Below are 18051 nucleotides of genomic sequence, written 5' to 3'. Positions count from 1 at the left end.
CATCTGCCATGTAGTTGCCCACCCCGTTATTTTATTCAGGTCCGCTTGTAAGGTTTCCACATCCTGCATAGAAGATATTGGCAAGCTTAGTTTAGTATCATCCGCAAATACTGAGATTGTACTAGATATCCCCTCCTCTAGATCATTTATGAATAAATTAAACAGGATTGGTCCCAGGACAGAACCCTGGGGGACCCCACTTTCCACACCCGCCGAACCCGAGTACTCCCCATTAATCATCACCCTCTGGACTCTCCCCTGGAGCCAGTTCTCTATCCAGGTACTCACCTTATGGTCCATACCTACCTTCCTTAGTTTGTACAGTAAGCGTTTGTGGGGAACGGTGTCAAAGGCCTTTGCAAAGTCCAGATACACCACATCCACAGGCTTACCTTTATCTAGGTGGCAGCTCACTTCATCGTAGAAGGTTAATAGATTGGTTTGGCAAGAACGATTTTTCATGAATCCATGCTGATTACTACTAATAATACAGTTTTCATTACTAAAGTCTTGTATGTGGTCCCTTAACATCCCCTCCAAAATCTTGCAGACTACTGATGTTAGGCTGACCAGTCTATAGTTACCCGGGATACATCTCGGCCCCTTTTTAAATATTGGTACCACGTTGGCTTTTTTCCAATCAGCTGGCACCATACCCGTCTGTAAACTATCCTTAAAGTTCAAGAATAATGGTCTGGCAATCACCTGGCTGAGCTCTTTAAGAACCCTTGGGTGCAAGCCATCCGGTCCCGGTGATTTATTTATGTTAAGTTTCTCTAGTTTAGTTCTAAGTCTATCTTCTGTTAGCCATGGCGGTATTTCCTGAGGTGTGTTGTTTAGTTTGGCCTTACAAGCTAGGTTCGTGTAGCCCCCCGATCCTTTTGTGAAGACTGAAGAGAAGAAATTATTTAACACTTCCACCTTTTCTCTGTCCTCAGTGGCCATATTTCCTTTGTCATTTTTTATGGGGCCTAAGTGTTCTGGCCTCGCTTTCTTACTGTTTATATACTTAAAGAACTTCTTGGGGTTCTTTTTACTCTCCTCCGCTATATGTCTCTCGTGTTCTAATTTAGCCGCCCTGATTTCTTTTTTACATTTCTTATTACACTCTTTGTAATGCTTAAATGCTGCCAATGACCCCTCAGTCTTGTATTTTTTGAAGGCCCCTTCTTTAGCACTAATATGCATTTTTATGTTGGAGTTTAGCCACCCAGGGTTTAGTTTTGCTCTTTTAAATGTATTTCCCTTTGGAATGCACTGGTCAATCCCCTTGTTAAGTATGCTCTTGAAGCACTCCCATTTTTCCTCCATGTTCTTTGTTCCCAGGGTTCTATCCCAAATGATATTTTCTAGCAGCGAGCGCAGTTTTGGGAAATTGGCTCTTTTGAAATTCAGCGTCCTTATATTACCCCTCTTCTTCCTATTACTGTAATTAATACTGAAACTTATTGACCTATGGTCACTGTTTCCTAAGTTGCCCCGTATTTCTATATCCGTGAGCAGGTCTGTATTGTTGGTAATCAGTAGGTCAAGTAGCGCATTGTTTCTTGTCGGTGCATTCACCATCTGACCCATGAAATTATCCTGCAAAACATTTAGGAACTGCCTAGCCTTGGCTGAGTGTGCGGTTCCTTCTGCCCAGTCGATATGAGGATAATTAAAGTCCCCCATTATAATGACATTTCCCATCCTTGCTGCCAATTCTATCTGTAAAATGAGGTCCGCCTCCCCCTCCTCCCTCCATTCAACTTCAGAAGTGATGTCATGTGTTGAATTGTTTTGTTTGTGTTCTTTCATTTCTGAGCATGCCTAGTCTTGCTCTTATGATTTTTTTCGGATGGAAACTGTACTGAATAATCGAAAATCAGACATTGTGTTGATGTAAGATAAAAATTGTATAGCCTGCACATCCAGTTTTTGTCGTCCGAAAATTCGTAATCAGCTGTCGAAAGCACTATACTAACAATCCGAAAATCGGCAGATCGTTCGTTGGACGAAATTTTACTTTCCATTTTCGTATGGTGTGTACAGGCCTTTATGTTTGGCCTGGCCATCCATGTGGATGTAGCCCCCCCCCCCCCCCACACTTTCCATAATTATTGCCTGCAGTTCTCTAGGTATGGCACTAGCAAGCTCAATGAGATGTAAGTAAGTACTAATAAAATTGTGATTTCACAAGTAAAGAAGATTAACTGCACCACCACCCTTTGCCTATACATGCTTGTGGTGCAGCAGACTGATTAAGGCTTCTGTTTAGCAGTACTGTGCTGTGTATACATTAACATTGAGAATAGAGAAAGAAAAGAGGGCGCACTGGTCTAGTGCATTATCCAACAGATTTATTAAAAGATTTGAATAAAATCATACTGATGTCTACTCACAAACATAAGGTAAAAACATTCTCGTCAGGCCACATGTGTGGCTACATGTGTAGCTCTATGTTTTTAACTTATGTTTGTGAGTAGACATTGTTATGATTGTATTCATATCTTTTAATAAAACTGTTGGATAATGCACTAGGCCAGTGCGCCCTCTTTTCTTTTTCTATTTACACAGCACTATCAGGATGACTCCAGCCCTAGAGGACAGCAAGGCATCTATGGGATTATCCATTATTTGACCAGGCACCTGTGACACTACAAAGTCAGCTGACTCTAGGGCAGGAGTGTGTTGTTCTATACATAAACTTTAACCTGAGATGACAACTGCTGTACTCAACAGTGCTGTTATATAGTGAGGTTTGCCTAACCACAATAACCTCTTTTAGCTGTTTCATGGGGTGGGCAGGCAAAGCAAGAGACCTTGGAAGAGCATATGTTCAGTAGTAGCATACAAAAAAAGCCCTGGGAGAGACCAGGAGCATCCAAACTCTTCAAAAATGGAAACAAAATAACTGAAAATGTTTACTTTGTCAAACATGTTAAAATCTGCCTTTAGCAAAACAGCCTGATCTGGGACAAAACTTCAGTTTCCTGATCACTATCTATGTATTTTTCATTTTTTTGTTGCATCAAATAAGTACTATAAAATGAGCTTGCAAATTTCACAGAATTGTGGGAAGGTTAAAGGAAAGTAAAAACATAAAAAGCATCCTTTTCCCATGGGTGCCCAGAAATGACAAACCAAGGGAACGAAAAATACTTTTGAAAAAATAAAGTCTTTGACACACCCTTTTCTGTGTGAAAATATTCACATGATGGTGTCTGGAATGTAAAAGGCTCATTGTGGTCACACAAGACCCTACAAGGGTATGCTTTTATAGGGTGTGTTAATAAAGTAATTCTGGATGTAATAAAGGTTTAATTTATGAAGTAACATTGCATAGATATGCTAGCATAGGGGCTAGAAGAGGACAAGTCATTTTTTGTATATAATTTTTGTTGTATACATAAAGTGACTTTGCTCTCAAACTGTTTTTATGATCTTACCCACATTTTTCTCCACTGCAGATTTCCATATCTGATTTTTTGAGTACACTGAGAATAAAAGGGAGTTTCCATCAAACTGAGAAAATATGTTAAATGGTTACTTGTGGTAGTTAACATCAAAAGATATAATAGGAAGGATGGCTTTGTTTGAAAACATTACATAAAATAGTTTTCACAAGTTAAGTAGAGAATAACTTCCTGTTCTGGTGGAAATACAAAGGCGTTTTTCTTCCAATGGGACACACCAACCCCATGGTGATTAATTTAATATCTATAGCTGCCAAGCCTTTCCATTCTCCTTTGTGCATCATTCTCTTAATAAATATATACAGTTATATAAACTTGAATTTTCTCCTCTTTTCGATGATCTGGCATTTTTGCTTAAACTTATGAATTAATGAAAGCCTAGCCTGGGTAGAGTCATGTCTATAAAGAACTTCTAAGATGCCTATTTTATTTTTCTTTAGACACTGTGATTGTTATTACCATCCCAGCCAGATATTGTAGAGTTTCAAAAATCCTCAGATTGTGTTCCAGAGAGTGGTGGGAACAAAATATGGGTCAGTGCAAGTAGATTTCCTATAGATTTCAAGTCTACACCCTCTTTAACATGTAATATGTGAATAGGCTTCCTGTGTACTTCAAGTCTATACACTCCAGGACACGTATGACAATCTATAAAGGGTTATTTGATCTTCTATGTCTTCACATGTGAGCTATGTGTTCTTATCCACTGAGATAACCTGTTCTCTAAAAGCTTGTACTCAGGCCTGCTAATAAGGCAGTACAGCTAGCCATCCTATACTGGGTCGGGGGCCTGGGCCCCATCAGTTCAAAAGGGGGGCCCAGGCACCTGCCAAACTGGAGAGACAGCTATACTGCCTTATTTCTCCCCTTTCAGTTCCCTCTGCAGTGCTCCTGACTTCGCCTCCTCTTCCTCCCATGGGCTGCATTATGATCCATTTAAATATCTGTTCCCCCCATCCTCAGTCCTCCACAGCCCTACTGGCATCCTCCTCTCCTCTTCCCTCCTCTCCTCTCCCAGGCACACAGGGAAATTGGTTTCAGGATAGAGAGCAGGAAAAGGGCCAGTAAATATGAAATTTGCTGGCCCCTTCCTTTCCTGAATGAACACAGTGAGCGACAGTGTACCGATTGTTCATGTGTCCATTCATTTCTGAAGCATAGTAAACTGTGTTTACTATGCTTCAATTTGTGAATGAACAGGAATTCGCTCAGCACAGAGCACTTCCCATTCGTTCACTGCCCAGTGCAGTTTGGGCTGCAGAAAAAGGAATTGAGGAATTTATTATATCCTCACATCCTTTCTCTGTTTCTAAAGTGAAACATTAGGTGTCTGTTTAGACCCCTGATGTTTCACTAAAGCATCTCAAAATGGTTGTTAGAACATGTAAAAAATATATATAATATTTAAAGGGGTTCTAAGTAGTTTTCTAGTAAAAAAAAAGTAGATAGAATTGGCCCAGATGTAAAGTGGTTAAACGTATAGATAAACTAAGAGATTGAAAGCTATACAGTACTGTGCAAAAGTTTCAGGTAGATGAGAAGCAATGCCGTAAATGCAAAGTTATCAAAGAGAAGAAAATTTTAAATCAAATCAATATTTGGTGTGACTACCATTTGGCTTCAAACCAGCATTAATTCTTCCACTTGAACACTTTGTACAGTTGCACAAAGTCAGGGATTTTGTAGGTTTAGAGTCAGGTGTATAATTATCAACTATACCAAGCAGGTGCTAATGATCCTCAATTTTATATGTAGGTTGAAACAATCAAGAACTGAAAAAGAAACAGCTATGTAGGAGACTTACAACTGGGTGAAGAACAGCTAAACGCTGCTACTAAGGTGAAGTTGTGGAAGAGATTTTAATGTTACAGGTCATGCACCATAGGAAGACTGAGCACACAAGGTCAGTGCTATCGCAAGAGCATTATAGGCCCCGGGCAATGCAGTGCACTGGGGCCCTGCCTACACAATCGCTCACGAGAATAAAAATGCAAATTATTGATAAGGCGATATTTATTGGTAGATGTATGTTGGTCCCGCGCAGGAAGCTAGGGGGCAAGTGTGCGCTGCCGGCAGCGCGCTGCTGCCCCCACTTGGCAGCGGGGAAGCCGATGCGTGGGTAAGGCGGCTCCGATTAGGGTGGAGAGCACTGGGGGGACAGGGAAAACCAGGGGGGTGGAGAGCACGGGGGGAAGGGGGCAAACTGGAAATCACTGAGGGGGGAGCCAGGGAGCACAGGGGGGTGGAGAGCACAGGGGGAGCCAGAGATCATAGGGGAGAAGCTGAAGAACACTGGGGGGCTAAATAGCACAGGGGGGGGCTAAAGAGCACGGGGGGGTTAAAGAGCCCTGGGGGGACAAGAGCACTGGGGGTGTTTAGAGCACTGGGGGGGGGTGTTTAGCGCGGGGGGGATATTAAGAGCAGAGGGGGTGTTAAGAGCACAGGGGGGGTGTTAAGAGCACTGGGGGGGTGTTAAGAGCAGGGGGGGCTGGAAAGCACTATAGGCCAGCAAATTGTATAGGAGGGGGATGGGACAGCTGCATATAGATGAATTGATCTTTCCATATTCCTCCTGCTGCCGCTGAATGACTGTAGGAGGGAGAGGAGAATCAGCCATTTAGTGGCAGCTGGAGGAATACGGAAAGATGAATTCCTCTATATGCAGCTGTTCCATCCCCTCTCCTATCCAGTCACACACACGAGGCAGCTCACCTTCCCACCGGCCGCCGCCCCCGCGAGCAGCGCGGATTGAAGGAGCTGCCACTGCAGCTGCAACTGTCCTATACGACTGCCGAAATACCTCACTACCAGGAGAACCCGAGTCACACTTCTGAGTACAGAAAGAGGAAGGCCGCCATCCTATACATACAAACATATGCTGTACACTTTAGGTGCCAGGTCAAATTTGAACTTAAACAAGTGAGTGTATTTTAAACATTTTATTTAACAAACAATAGACAGAGAGAATAAAAAAAAAAAAGCAGCAGTTCCATTACCTTCCCGCAGCGGCCGCAAACAAAGCATGAATGGAGGAGGTGGGTGGAGCCATTCTAGGCACGGAGGAGGACGAGGAGCATCCTCCCCCACTGTGCATGCCGGGTCCTATCCTCCAGACGTCACTGGCTGCTAGATGCCAGTCGGCTGGCAATCCTAGCAACCAGTGTAGCGCAGAGCCTGAAGCTACAGCAGCTGGCGCCCGCGGAGGAGCAGGCTGGTCTGGGGGGGGAGGCTAGACCACCAGGTAAATTAAACTGGGGGGGACAGATGGGGGTAAATTACCACCCTGCATGGGGCCCCTTGGCAAGTGGGGCCCCTGGGCAACCGCCAGGCATGCCCATTCGGAAATACGGCCCTGCACAAGGTAGTTATACTGCATAAGCAAGGTCTTTTTTGGGCATGGATTCAAAGCAGGCTGGATTCAAGATGTGCTGTTCAAGGAGCACAACAATGGGCAACATTGGGGACCATAGATGCAGTGGTAAGCTAAGGAAACTTAATGTAGCAGATGAAGGACACATCATGATTACTCCACTTCGACATCGGAAGATGTCCAGCAGTGTCATCAGCACAGAACAGGTGGAAACCAGTGGGACCCAGGTACACCCATCTACTGTCTGGAGAAGTCTGGCGAGAAGAATTTTGGCCCAAAAGCCATACCTCTGACTTAAAAACAAGGCTAAGCGACTCGAGTATGCATGAAAACATTGCAACTGGGTTGCAGAAAAATGGCAACAGGTGCTTTGGACTGATGAGCCAAAATGTTAAATATTTGACTATAGCAAAAGGCAGTTTGTTCTCAAAGGGCTAGAAAGCTATACAATAATTAATGCCTGCAGGCAACAGGGTATGACAGTGGGCAATATGTTCAAGAGAGGTGTGTGGAGGGCATTACAGTGGGAAGTATGTACAGGAGAGGTGTGTGGAGGGTATTACAGTGGGAAATGTGTACAGGAGAGGTGTGTGGAGGGTATGACAGTGGGTAGTAAGTACAAGAGAGGAGTGTGGAGGGTATGACAGTGGGCAGTATGTACAGGAGAGGAATGTGGTGGGTATGACAGTGGGCAGTATGTACAGGTGAGCAGTGAGGATAGTATGAAAGGGGGCAGTATGTATAGAAGAGGATACTGAAAGGATTGGAGAGAATGACAGGTATAGTATATGCAGGCGAGGAATGCAGAGTTTATGACAATGAGGAGTATGTGCAGGAGTGTGGAGAATATGATGGCAGGGAATTCAGGGAAATCAGCAGGTGGGAAGGTGTGTGGGGGCAGGATTGGGAGAGGTGTCTGTCAGCAGGAGAATGTGAAGTGGTAACAGATAGATATTAATCAGTGGGGGTTTATAGGGGTATGAAGAATGTTGAAGGGGAATGGTAGTGTGACGTGACTGTGTGGGGAATGTCTGTGGGTGGGGTGAGTCAGGATGAAAAATGACTTTGAGTGGTGGTGTCTGTGGGGTAACAAGGGAGGGATGTTTAGGAGGTGGGGGATGAAAAGTGACTATGGAATTATTTCGGTCAACTGGGGGATAGGAGGTAGGTAGGAGTGATGCCTGTTGACAGCAGGTATAGAGAGGCTTGTGGTATGTATGTATGTATGTATGTATGTATGTATGTATGTATGTATGTATGTAAGGGGAGTTGGAATTGGCTGATGAATAATATCTGTAATCTGGAGGTTAGGAAATGGTTGGTCAGTGATATCTGTCAGTTGGAAGTGGAAAGTTGCCAAGGATGAGGTTGAATAAAGACCATAGTCCATCCAGATCAACCTGTGCAGGTGTGTGTGGCCGTAATCATCTCTCATACCCCTGAATGTTTTTCTCCTTGAGATTTACGTCTAAGAGTCTTTTGAAAGCCACCATACCTCCCGCAGAAACCACCTCTTGTGGTAGAGAATTCCACAATCTTGTAGCCCTAACAGTAAAGAACCCCCCACGTTGCTTGAGGTTAAAACTTGTAGGTCTCTTTGCCATTTGCAGTAATGCTTACTGCCCTCTGAAAAATGATCCACAGTGAATTGCTTTTCAATAGGGGATATATCAGCTGTTGACAGGTGTTCAGGAAGGTACTATTGCTGCCTCCTGACGTCTGGTTTTCTTTTGGGGGTTTACTTTTTTTAGAATTGCTGAGTTGCAATTTTACATTGTGGGACCACGCCGCAACTGTGAGCCAAGAGTTTGCAGAGCAGTCCTAATGAACTCAATGGGAGAGTTTGACTGGTGCTGCCACCTGTCAAACTCTGCTGCTTACTTTAAAAATGCTGCAACCGCAAAGCAAAGCATGGCTTCAGTAGCATGTCTACAGCCCTGTCAGGCTGTTACATAGTTAGTGAGGTTGAAAAAAGACATCAGTCCATCCAGTTCAACCTATGATGTGTGTGTGTGTTTGCTTTTAACCCTACATTGTATACCCCTTTATGTTGTGGTCTCTAAGGTGCCCATCTAATAGTTTTTTGAAACTATAATTGCTCCCTGCTGATACGACTGCTTGTGGAAGACAATTAAACATCCTTACCGCTCTTACAGTGAAGAACCCCTTACGCACTTTAAGGTTAAACAGCTTTTCCTCTAGTTTTAGTGAGTGGCCACGTGTCTTATTGTATCTCCTTTCTCTGAATAGTTTGTTCCTTATGCTAGGGTCACCAGTACAGTATTTGTACATTGATGTCATATCCCCCCTCAATCGTCTCTTCTCCAGAGAGAATAGGTTCAGTGCTTGTAGTCTTTCCTCATTGCTGATGTCCTCCATTCCCCTAATTATTTTTGTTGCCCTTCTCTGGACTCTTTCCAGTTCCAGCACATCCTTCCTTAGGACCGGTGCCCAGAACTGGACAGCATACTCCATATGTGGCCGGGCCAGAGTCTTGTAGAGTGGGAGAATAATCTCTTTATTTCTGGAGTGAATCCCCTTTTTATACATCCCAGTATTCTGTTGGCTTTGCTTGCAGCGGCTTGGCATTGCATGCCACTGCCAAGCCTGTTGTCTACCAGTACCCCCAGGTCCTTTTCCATCCTAGACTCACCCAGAGATTCCCCCCCTAGTGAGTAGCTTGCTTTCTGGTTTCTGTATTGTTAGAATTTGGGTGAGCAGCCAGGGGAATGTAAAAAAATGTCTGAGCCACTTCTTTTTACTGCCTCCCAGCAGCCCATGTGGTGCTACGCAGTCCACCTGCAGACTCAAAGGTCTCCACTCCATGTGTACTGCCTCTCTCGTGACTTTTCTACAGGTTCACTGCTGCAGCATCTGCCACCTGCACATCTCCCCCCCCCCCCCCACACACACATGCTCTCCCCCTTTAGTAGCGATACTCTGCAGCAAGCTCTGGAACTAGCAGTGAAGAGAGCTCAGTCTGCAGTTCCCTTATGTACCAGAGCAGAAGACGGCGGGCAGGGCGCAGTCATCTTCGAAGCCTGCAGCACCCTATCACTGATTCCTGACCAAATAAACTCCAAGCCTGCTGGGCAGTGGTGGGACAAGGTCACCTAGAGCCCAAGGTGAACATGCCAAACTGCGCCACCCCAGCCTAGCAAAAACATCCCCCAATTATCCCTCCTAGCACAAATCCCCTTCCCCCTTCTACCATATCACCTCTTCTAGCACATACCCCCCCCAAATCCCCTCCCAGCACAAATCATCTTTTTTCATCCCCCTCCCAGCACAAATCCCCCTGAATCACCATTCCTAGCACCCCCCCCCCCACCACACTCAAGTTTGCCCTTCTAGAACTATTTTTTTCTTCTGCTGCTCCCCAAATTCTTCCTCCCAACGCAAATCCTCTCCCCCCTCAATCTTCTTGTGGTGCTCCCCTACCTCATATGATATCACAGTGTCCAGAGCAGCCACCCCTCCTGCCCACCCCTTGTCCCGACCTTGCTGCTGGGGAGAGGATAGGGGGAGGCAAGAGATGTTTGGTACAAAGTCTGACTGGATGCAAAATTTTGGAGTTGAGAGCATGCATACCTGCACAGTGTAAAAAAACACAATGCATCATTTTCTCTGATTAGCTGGATCCCTGATTGCCAGACTTCCCACACCCACAAAAGACATGGCATTTTTGGATTTATGCTCCCAGTCTGTATGGTAAAGATTCTGACCTCCCTCACTATATCCACCCTCCCCTCCTTTGCTTTCATTTCTCCTCCTTTCCCTCTTTCCTCCTCTCTTGCTATTTCCTTTACCTCCCGATTTTTCCCCTTGCTCTCCCTCTCTCTCCCCCGCTTCCTCTCTCCTCCCCCTTGCTCTCTCTCCCCCCTCTCTTTCTCCCTACTCTCTCTCCCTTTCTATCTCTCCTTCCTTGCTCGTTCTCCTCCTCACTTTCTTTCTCCCCTACGCTCTTGCTCCACTCCCTCACACTCACTCTCCCCCCTTGCTCCCTCTCCCCTCTCATTCTCTCTCTCTCTTTCCCACTCTCTCCATTTCCTCCTCACTCTCTCTCTCTCCCCCCTTGTTCTCTCTCCTCTCTCTCTTTCCCCACTCAATTTATCTCTCTCCTCCCCTTACTCTCTCTCCAATGTCACTCTCTTTCTTCCCTCTTGCTCTCTCTCTCCCCCGTCCTTCATTCTCCCTCTCTCTCCCCCTCATTATCTCTCTCTTTCTCCCACCTTGCAAACTCTCTCTCTCCCCCCTCATTCTCTCAGTCTCCCCCCTCTCTCTCTCTTCCTCCTCACTCTCTCTTTCTCCTCCTCACACTCTCTTTCTCCTCCTCGCTCTCTCACTCTCTCCCCTCCTGCTTTCTCTTTCTCCTCACTCTCTCCTGACTTTCTCTCAGCATCTCACTTTCTCTTTCCCCTCAGGGCCCTTTCTCTCCCTCCTCCCCTTTGCACCCTTTCTTCCCCTCTCACCATGCTCACTGTTACCCTTAATTGTTGTTGTTTCACAGGGTGATCAAGGTCTTCATAATCCTAGTTATGCTCCACATATTTTTATACTGTTTTGAGTTTTCAAAGGTAAGGCGCGCTGGGCATTTTTACAGCTGCTGTTTTGGGCTTCACACTTTTTTTTAATTGCCTCCAAACTTCCTTGCATGTTATCCTATGTGTTCATGCATACATAGGCTTTAATCAACATTTTTGAAGGGAGAGTGTAGTGGCAGAACAAAAACCCTCTGCATGCTCATTCTGGAGCAACAGCATTTTGGCTGGAAAAAATGCTGACTAATGTCTCCTAAACTCCGCTATCATGCGTTTAGCAGACAAGTTTTTTGGAGGCCGCCAGCGTCCGTAAAAACCACTGAATAGGCCCTTTTGGTCTGGTATAGATTTTGAGGGGAACCCCCATGCCACAATATGGTCCCACCCAAAGTCCATACCAGACTATTATCCAAGTATGAAGCCTGGCAAACCAGAAAAGGGGGTAACAAAAATGGTGTGGGGGTCCCCTCAATCCATGCTAGGCCCTTTGGGTCTGGTTTGGATTTTAAGGGGAACCCCAAAGCAAAAACAGTGTGGGGTCTCCCCAAATCCATACCAGACCCTTAGGTCTAGTATGTGTTTTTAGGGGAGCCCCCACACCAAAATAAAAAAAAATGGTGTGGAGTCCCCCCAAAATCCATACCAGACCCTTACATGTGAATGAATATGGGATACATAGTACCGCTACTTACTAACCAAAAAAGTGTAAAAAGTAAATAAAAACACAACACAAGTTTTTGGCAAGTCCTTTATTATAAATTAAAAAATAAGAAAAAATGTCTCCCTGAGGTAATCACACCACCTGCCACCACTGCCAACTCGGAAATAAAAACAAAAAAACCTCCGGTCTGGCTTCCAGATTCCAATATGTCCCCCGCATTCAGACCCCCACAACCCTTGGTCAGGGTATTGGGGGCAGAGCCCCTTACCCAAAGCACCCCCCATGTTGAGGGCATGTGGCCTGGTATGGTTCAAGATGGAGGGGCATTCGCTCATCCCCCCTTTCCTGGCCTGCCAGGCTGAATGCCCAGATAAGGGACTGGTATGGATTTTGGGGGGGACCCCACACCCTTTTTTTTTTTAATTTTAGCATAGGGACTTCCTCAAACTCCATACTAGACCATACCTTCTGGTATAGATTGGGGGGGGACTCCTCACCTTTTTTTAAATTTTGGCATGAGGTTCCCCTAAAATCCATACGAGACCCACTCCATTTTTTTCACATTTTTTTTACATTCAGCTGTCAGCAGAGAACCTTGCATACAGCTGATGACTCATCTGTTGTTAAGGACATGGTGGCCGGCTTACAGGCCCACTCCTTAACAAACAGCTATTCACGGACCGTTAAGGATGCCCATAGCCCTGCTCCTTAAAGTGGAGTTCCACCCTAAAATTATACTTACCTCCATCTTCTCGCTCCGGGTCACCTGAAAAACAAATGGATAATCGCAATTTTTTTTTTTTTACTTACCTCGTTTGGAAGAAAATATACTTACCTTACTTCCTCTTCCTCCCCTCGGCGGCCACGGCGATTCGTCACTTCCTGGCATGCAATGATTCGTGGGAGCTGAACGTCATTGCTCCCAGGAATCAATGCGCCTGCACCGGCCCCGACGTCAGTTCCGGTGCAGGCGCCGTCATACCTTGCAAAACATCTTCTGGGCATGCCCAGAAGCTGTGCAGGGATGACGCTGCGGCACCGGAAGTGACGGCGGGGCGGTTCAGTGCATCGTGGGACCGAAGAAGACGGAAGAGGACACAGAAGAGGATCGCGCTGGCTTCAAGCTGCCCACACCTGAGATGGCAGTGCTGGAGAATACATTTTCAAGGTAAGTATTTCTTCTTGCAGGTAAGTGCAACCCGGGACAGATCAGAGGCTAGCCATTGTGGAATGCACTAGCCCTGACTGTCCTGGGGGTATTTTTATTAAAAAAAACGTTCACTGGGTGGAACTCCGCTGTAGTACTGAAGCTACTAAACGTAACACACTAGGCTAAACACTGCTAAATGCTGGCAAAAAAAACCCCAAAAACATAGCATTTTTTTGTCCAGCGTTTCTAAAGCAGTTTTTAGCTTTCTAGTGTGCACAAAGCCTAAAGCTAGGTAGATAATGTGGTGGGTATTGTTAATGTTTACATAATAATATTATTGTTTAAATATTGATTGTATTCATTTCTAATAGGAGTTTCTATAACATTTAAGTCAGTACAAAATTTGCCTTGTCAGTAAATATTTCCTCTTTTGTCAGTAAAAAAAAAAAGTTGTGAAGGATTGGCAACCTTGGCAGGAAATGTGTCACTGGCTGGATCTCTAGATGAAAATAGCGAAAAAATGGTAAAAAAAAGAAGAAAAAAACCAATGCATCATTTAAGGATTGACAAACTGCAATACATTACATTTTTGTTTTTTGGGTTAAGGTCCACTTTAAACCCTTCTTTGTCTATGTCCTTCTGCACCAGTCAGGCAAGCCCCTCTGCCTAGGCTGCACAATGTATACTGTCATTGTGTGCAACAAATAATTGAGAAGTGTTCTACATGAAAAATAAATATTCAGCTGTACACATATTGAATTTAAATATGTATTGGTAGAAGTCTACATGTGTGTAAAATAGTTTTTTGATGTATTTTGGCCTGCTTCTAAGATTACTTAAAAAAGAAAATAACTCTGAATGTATCTTTGTGATGTATATGTCAATGGCTATGCAAATACAAAGACCACATACAGGGAGGGCCTATTTATTGTTCACATGTTGAATGACAAGCTTTCTTTGAAAGGTTTTGAGAAACAGGGAAGCTTAACCTTCAACAGCTACAATGACCTGTTGCTCTGAATGACAGTCACAGGATGAAATAAGCTGGATGCAGCAATAGCCGAATTCATTATATATGCCATAAGTTAGGAGTTAAACTACTTTTCTTGGTGTACCATACGCAGATGTCATTAAAGGTCGGTGTTACAATGCAGTGTTTGTACACAAAACAAGAGTTCCATATGGTCTATTAAAATGGGGCAGCCTGTGCTTTTTTGTCTTCCCACAGCTGTTACTACTGCACAACCATCTTAATTTTAGAGACAAGATTGAATTGGAGTTACGCCATGCCTTGTGCCTGTGTATTGCTCATGTGGGTCAGGCAAGCTCTCCGAGTTCTCATCCCCTTTTCTATTTTTTTTTTCTTCAACAAAGCTCATCTAAGTTTATGGGAATGAAGAATATCCTATTAACAAGTCAGAAAAAGTGTACGTAATAAAATGTGATTTAAAAAAATAAGAACTTTATATACAATACAATATCCATCAAAGAAGGCCACACAGTGATAGGGATTAGTCAGATGTCCATATTGTAGAATTTTGACATTACATACATAGCTATTGCTATATAAGCTTTCCTTATGACAAAAATGATTGCAGGCTACGATCCTCATGGGGCACACTTTTTATTTCTTCCTTTTTGCCTACATGTTTGCTTGTCTTCCTGGGGCAAATTGTGGGTGACTTGATTGCCTCTCCTTTCCCTTTTTGTCTATTTTCATATTGTTTTACATGGCTTTTTTTTATTACTATAATAATACTGGCTATAACACATCCTAACGAAAGAATTAAAAAAAAAAGTGTAGAATCCCTCAAGATACCTACCAGACCTTAGGGTGGTATGGGATACAAGGGGGTAACTCACATAAATAAAAAAAAAAAAAAAGAAAAGCATGGGAACCCCCATTGAATCCATAATCTGGTAAGATTTTAGGGGGACTCCATGCAAAAAAAATTCAAATAAAAGCGTTAAGTCCCCCTAAAAATCTATACTAGACCCGTAATTCAATCATGCAGCTCCTAAAATAGTGCCTGGAACCCCCTGGCAAAGCACCTTGTCCCCATGTTGATAAAAAGGGAATGATTCACTCATCCCCCCCTGGAGGTTGTGGAGGTCTGCAGGTTGAATGCAATGCATATCCAGAATTTGGAAGCCCCATTTAACCACTTTAAGACTGGACTGTTTCACCCCATTCCTGCCCAGGCCACTTTTCAGTTTTTAGTGCTGTCACAATTCGAATGACCATTACTCAGTTATGCAACACTATACTCAAATGTATTTCTTTTGTTGGTATTTAAACCACCAGTTTTTTATTTTATGCTATATAAAGGAAAATAGACAGAACATTTTTAAAATAAAACCTGTTTTTCTTAGTTTTTGTTAAAAAATTGAACATTGGACTTTGAATCTTGTCTATCACGCAAATCAATTGTATCAAATGTACCATAATGGACACATAAACAAGTGGTGCGCTAATAAAAATTCATATAGTATCGAATTGTATGAAATGTGAAGAAAAAAAAAACCACTGCAACTCAGAGACCTCCAGCGTCATATTGAGGATCTCGACAATCGAGGTAGGTGACATAATTTGGGGGTCCATGGGCTGCTCGAATCTGTAGAATCTGACCTGTTTCCCTCCACGGTGGCGCCATTTCAAAAGGAAAGACCCTTTTTTGTTTTTTTACCTTCAACCTATTGTGTTGCCAATCCACCTGCAAACTTTCAAATACCGCCCAGGACAAATTCAAGATCGCTCCTCTACTCCTTGGCTGGGGGTCTGTATCTCCACTACAAGGATAGCCGATTTATGTCTCAACCACCAAATGTCCCAATATGTACCGTTTTGATATTCTCATGATATGTAATAGTTGTTGTATTGGGATACCTGGGAAATGTCTTGCAGGGTCTCAATTGCAACGAAATCCAAAATGCCTACTTAACTTTACCCCACGCGGACGTAGATGTTCTCTCGCACATCCACGGGCACCAATACAAATGGCTGGATGCTGAGCCTGATGCCACATACGCCTGCCACTGACCCCCGCAAGACATCTTCCTGACCTTCTTAAAAGAAAGAGCACATAGAATATCTTAACAATCTCAAGTAGACGCATATACTTTATTGATGTTTGACAGTATATTCTTCCTCTTGTCCCTAGTGGGAATCACAAACACCACTCTCCACAAATAGCATATTTTTATTTTTGAGACATGGTCTAAGGGACATGGAGTCCACATGCACAATGCCCTGGTCCATAGCACTGTTATATGGAACCTTGCAAGTAGAACGCTTCCCCTAGGAACAAGAATGGATTGCTGCTAGCTGCTAGCTGGAATCAATATGGATACAGAGTCTATCACAATGTTTTATTGTACCCCAGATTTTTTTTTTTTTACTGTTCCTGCCTCATTGACTTCCCCCAGTGGATCCATTGAAGGTCCTCACTTTTCCTTGAGGGGGCTAATGTCACAATTAGAAAGACAGAAGTCGCAATTAGAAAAGCAGAATACATTATAATTTCTTAAGAGACCCTTTCCACATACACTGACACCTTGCCTACATGGATTTCAGTTTAGAGAAAGGTGGAGGGTGTTGTGTGTAGGTGGCAAGGGCACTTCACAAAGTAAATAAGGAGTAAATTCCCTGATTCCTATTATATGGAACCAGTTCCTCTTTGCTCAAAGGACATTCTGCTTATGTAGAATTAGACTACATTTCGTATTTGAATCCATCACCCTCTCAATGGACTATCTAGATGCTAGTGTGTTGGTTAATATCTGTTACTGTTTGTTAAAGGTTCATATTGTTGTCGGCATTGATAATGGCATTGCCATATTCTTTCAGGGCAATAGGTTATATTGAAAGCTTAGTATCTACTCGTAACAGACACACAGGTCACGGCTCTATGGGTTTACTAATGTAGCGAGGTTTCATATGCCTAAAAGATGACTGTTTGACATTTGAGAGGAACTCGGCTCCATCTAGTTGCCAAAACGACACATTGCAGCTGATCTGGAATTTCCTGTGATGTGATGTGATTTTCCTGTCAGGAAGTTGAGCAGACTACATCATCCATAGTGCTTTGGGAGTACCAGGGTGCACTGCCTCACCGCACAGCCTTCTGGGGAAAGCTTGATAAAGGAAGGGAGGAGCCAGGCTCGGCCCTTCTGCACTGGACTCTGAGCAAGCAAGAAGCCAGCGCTGTGGATTGATGCTGTATGTTAGGGCAAAGCTTCTGGGCCTGAAGTGACTAAGTTGAAACATTCCATCTTCAGCAGAAGACCCTTCCCGGAGGTCCTATCAATGCTTGCAGAGACCGGAGTCGTCCACCACAAACACCTAGCGTGGCTGGTGACAGAGATCAGAGACTAAGTCAGCAGTGTAGAGTTCCAGAGGGAAAAATCCTGTTGGTGAGAGGGCACTTGCCCAAAACTGACTTTATTTACCAAAAGAAGTAGCTTTATCCAGAGATAACCGTAGTATAACAGAAGGCAATAAACCCCGGGTGGCTCAGTATACCACCTCAGGAGATTCATAGACAAACATCAGTACCTGTATAAGAGCCGTCCGAGGCCTATCTCTTCCACAGAAGTTTCACCGCCAAATTACACAGACACCCCCCAGTGACTATCAACTGTTAGCTGCCTTTCTCTCTCTCTCTCTCGATCATCCATCTCTAGTGTGGAATACAAAAAGGCCTGTGCACCAGCGTTGCATGCAAAGATTTTGAGAAGAAAGAAGAGAACTGTGTGAAGGGACTCAGATAGGCCTACCTGTCTAGTACTGTGTCTAGCATTTATTATACAGAGTGTGAGGGTATTTTTATCTTTCTAAGTTGGTACAAGTAACTTCTTAAAGAGCCATATTTCAT

The sequence above is a fragment of the Pelophylax lessonae genome, assembly GCF_965119305.1.
Source record: "Pelophylax lessonae genome assembly, chromosome: 10".
Classification (NCBI taxonomy): domain Eukaryota; kingdom Metazoa; phylum Chordata; class Amphibia; order Anura; family Ranidae; genus Pelophylax; species Pelophylax lessonae.
This window is presented reverse-complemented; position numbering follows the sequence as displayed.